The sequence below is a fragment of the Hippocampus bargibanti genome, linkage group LG02 (genome assembly GCF_051943395.1).
Source record: "Hippocampus bargibanti isolate YZ-2025 linkage group LG02, ASM5194339v1, whole genome shotgun sequence".
Taxonomy (NCBI): Eukaryota; Metazoa; Chordata; class Actinopteri; order Syngnathiformes; family Syngnathidae; genus Hippocampus; species Hippocampus bargibanti.
The window spans coordinates 13,595,161-13,600,138 of NC_142735.1; positions in this window are offsets into that span (position 1 = coordinate 13,595,161).

Genomic DNA, 4,978 nt, shown 5'->3' on the forward strand with positions numbered 1-4,978 from the left:
ACACGTGCGCCCACTTGCAGAGCCACCGGACAACGATGCCAACGCTGCGGGAAGATGAATCATTTCGCAAGTATGTGCCGCTCTGCTCCCACCTTCACTTACGACCGTACCGAGATAAATGTCGTCAGACATCAACGGGCCAACACACGCAGACCTTGTGCCAACTGTGGGTCTGCCTGGCACCCCACACGCGCGCCAACTTGCAAAGCCATTGGACAGAGATGCCAGCACTGCGGAAGGAGGAACCACTTCGCCAGGATGTGCCGCTCTGCTCCCACGTCAACATACCCGCCACGCCGCTCACCAGACCAGCCGAGGCGAACCACCATCCACTGCGTGGGCTCGCGCGCCAAGCCATTCAAGTGGTGCACAGTGGAACTGGATGGAGTGAGCTTACCACTCCTGCTCGACACGGCAGCCTCCAGGTCACTGTTGAACGTGTCCACAGTTCGACGGCTATTTCCTCATCTCCAGATCGAGGCCAACGCTGAGGACTTGTTTGGCTATGGCCAAACTAAGATTGGTATGGTGGGCACTGCCACCTTCACAGTGCGCTATGGCTCGAGGACTCTCCCCCCCTTCACCTTCCAAATATCCCGTCATGGCGCCAACCTCTTGGGCTTGGACTTGTTTTGTGCACTCGGCTTTTCCATCTCTGACAATGCGGGTGCCACAATTCACCCCCAGGCCAACGGGGGTGGAGAAAGCTCCAACCAAGCAGACGGCCTGCCCTACTCTTCCTCAGCCAGCAGAGGGCCCAACGAGAAGCGCCGGACGAAGCAACGCACACTTACTGTGTCGGACTGGGTCCGCATTCGCCGGCCGTGCTGCTCTCACAAATTGGACTCATTCTGGACAGCACCAGTCCAGATTACCGCCCAAAGCGGACCGACCACCTTCTGTCTGGCTGACGGGTCGCGTTGGCATGCCAGCCGCCTAAGGAGAGTGGCGGCACCGACCCCCTCGAACGACTTCTCAAGCAAAGACTACTGACGTCCTGTCACACATCAGAGAACACCGATGGGATGCCTCGAAGAGCGTCGTGAACCAGCCGTGCCCGTGGGGCCAGAGCCTCGGCCAGCTCGCGTTCGCCTTTGCCCTTTGGAAATTTGGACAATTATCACATATTTTGAATATTCAGACCCTAGCCAGTGCTTAGCCTATCGCGTGGCAGAATAACCCACACGGCTAAGCAGGGAAACCGGCAGTCTACCCGGTTTCCCTTGTTACAAAGTGTTTTTGGTTCCTTCAGGGAGGGGGGGTAAATGTAGCATATGTCACACTGCTACAGAATGTTGCGACAGGTCGTAAAGCAGCGGTGACGTCACGACCGCAGGTAGATTAAGATGGTGGCACAATAAACACGTTGACAAAGCAACTCTCCTCCTCTCATTCCTCCGGACACAACACTAACGAGGATGACACCCAGGCTCTTGAACTCAAGGGAGGGGGACACGGTTAAACTGTCAATGGTGAGAGAGAAGCTGTTTGCTTTGTGTAGCGTGGATTTGGTGCCGACAAGGAGATGTTCAGTTTTTTCGCTGCTGTTAATTGTTAATTGTTGTTAAATTGTTAATTCCTTACATGAAACTCACCAAATTTCAAAGCAAATTTAAACACGTCTCATGTATATCATACAGGAAACTACGGCCACACCCAAAAAAATAAAAACCAATATAAACCTCTATGACAACATAATACGCGATTAATGTGGGCTTGCTGCTATTAATACATTTTTACAGTGAGTGTAGACGTTGGCGACAACTGGCCTGCAAATCACACAAATACACACGTGCCATTTCATTTTGAATGCGTTTTTTATTGGAGTCATGTGATCTGATGTGCTGCGTATCATCACATTCTATGAAGCAACACGACCGGATTGCATAGGATTGCTGCGTTGTCACATTCCAGACCCGATTAGGACAAAAGTGGTTTTGAATTCAGTACACCGCTACGAGAAAGCACAATTCTTATTATAAGTGCATTGTACGAAGTCAAATGTGTTTTTTTTTCAAAATACAATATTTGCTTCTCTTTCAGATATACTGAGTAAAGTAACACAGAATAGATAACCAACGAGCACCCCAAAAAGTCAACAAAAACTTGATAAAGGACAATTAACCATCTTTTTTGCATTAAATTGTCTAGTTGAGTATCAAATGCACAAATATGTTCATGAGAAAACCTGTCTTCACTGATGTTGATCAGAATTTTCAGTAAGCCTCACAATTATCTCACATCAAATTGCATCCATTACATATTTAAAAAAATCCTAGAATGCAGAGTGAAATTTGAAAGCAAATGTTGATATAAGACAAAACGACCAATGCCACTCAGTATTTACCACACCATAGGCTTAAAAGAAATGTTGCCAGCCGCTAAGCAGCTTTGTCTCCGTTTTAACACAAACTTGGATTTAATACACGTTGCCAGTGTCCCTACTTTTTTGTTGTAATGGCACTGTTTTTGTCACACACACAAACACACACACGCGCGCACGCACACATACATACACACACACGCACACGTTTTGTGAACAATCCCTCAGACAGACATAATCTCTTTTGCACACTCTTTCTTTCTTAGGAGTGCACGCACGCACGCGCACACACACGCACACACACACACACACACACACGCGCGCACACACACACACACACACACGCACACATACACACACACACACACACACACACACACACACACACACACACACACACACACACACACACACAGGCTGCAAACAACAATCCTAACATTTTTGTCTGACAAAGCTCCCTTCTTCCTTGATCAACGATTTATTTGTCGAAGTGAAACAGAGGGAGGCATTCACATTCTGGTGAAAACTAACAGCGAAATTGAATACACATCTGGGTACAATACATGAATTTGATTGATTCAGCTCTGGACACACTTAGTCATTGATAAAAAGTGGTCTATGGGTAATAACCCAGGCACAATAGTGAGTGAAATGTATTTTTTTTTACTAAATTACAATGCAATCAAGATAACAAATGTTTGAAAAACTTAATATAATAATGGTGAAATCATGATCACATTTGATTTATGGCAGATAATAGCATTGTAAAAAGCAAATGACACAGGTCTCACTGTTCAGTTTTTTTCATTTTTAATGTAACTGTTACAGTATACTAATAAATTCAAAATCACTCTTAGTTGATTATTTAATGGTAAAATATGTGGATGTAATTTTGTAAAAATCTGTATTTTTGTTGTATCACATAAATTAACCTCCAAGTGGTGCTAAAGGAGAAGATAAGACATACTACCAACTGATTTATTGCTGATGCACATACGCACATCTCTGTGTCGCCCATTTGCAATTACAGTGAGACCTCAACTTACGAACTTAATTGGTTTCCAGACAGAGTGTGTAAAGCGAAAAGTGTGTATCTCAAAAAATATTTCCCATAGGAAACCATTAAAATGGGAATAATCTGTTCCCGGGTTTCCATAAAATATACTTTTCAACTAAATAAGCCTTAAAACTACACACAACATACCTTATTCTATGTATATTAAATGTGCTATTGTATTGTAATGAAAGAAATACACTGCATTGTATCATAAATTTACTTTATTTACATTTGTGATGGTCATTTATGGCTTGATGGAATGGCGTTGGAGGTCGAAGGTCAAAGGGAATTGCTGTTTGGAAAGAGAGGCGCATTACATGAGGACTGTAATTAAAGAAATAAACTGTGCTGTAAAATAAAGTTTTATTTACCTTTTTGATGGTCGTTGATGGCTTATGGAACGAGAGTCACCTTCCATAAGGACTGTTGGTAACTTAACATCTGGTGCTGTTCGGTTGTGTGCTTCCACCAAAGATCACTCTGCCAGCCGTGGTGGGTGTGTATTATGAAAATAGTGCTTATTATAAGGTTTACTTTTCATAAATTTGATGTTTGTAAGACGAAAAGTTTGTAAGATAAGGTGTTTGTAAGTTGAGGTCTCACTGTACCTGTGTGACGACGCTCGAGTGAAAAAAGGCAGGACTCGAGCGACGGGGTTTGGCGAAAGGGAAGGACCCGAAATACACGACGTGACAGGCTTGGAAGGAGCAAGAGTCTTTACTGAAACATGTATCGAAAATAACAAACAGGGAAGAGTGGAGGAAGATAACTAAACAATAGCAGACCCGGCAGCACGGTAGTGGTAACGGCAACATCCAAAAATACTCAGACGGAGACGGTAGTGACCGATAGGCAGATATAGACAGAAGGCACAATCAGTGAATGACAATCAGCTGTGGGAACCCAGGTGAGTTATGATTGGAGGGGCCATCTCCCGGGAGTGACGGAGGAGGTGACAGGAGGGGCGGGGCGCGCCCAGGATGGCAACGAGATGTGACAACCTGTAGGTGTAAAACTGCGGATCAAACTGAATTGGTGGTTAATATAATATCCAAAATAATGGACACGGTCATGGCCAAGTGTAACGGAAATTTGTCTGTAATTGAATGAACTGTCAAAATGAGTAAGTCTTCTCTGTATAACAATAATGACGCCCCAAACACATCTAACACAATTTCACACAAATTGCAGTCTACATCATCAGGGCAACATTGAACCATGGGTAACATATACTAACACCCTATAATTGGGTGACTATCAGTTCAGGGTGAACCCTGTCTACCGGCTCGAAGAAGGCTGCACTCTGCTCCAGTGCCCCTGGAAGCGTGGTTGGGTTAAGCGAATTGGAAAGATGGATAGATATACCAATCCCAATTCCATTAATGTTGGGATGTGTAAAATATTAATAAAAACAGGATTAATTTAGGGTCGCGGGGGTTGCTGGAGCCTATCTCAGCTGTCTTCGGGCACGAGGCGGGGGACACCCTGAATTTGTTGCCAGCCAATCGCAGGGCACACAAAGACATACAACAGTCACTCTCACACTCACACCCGCGACCCTAATGAGGAATAAGCGGTACGGAAAATGAGATGAGAGA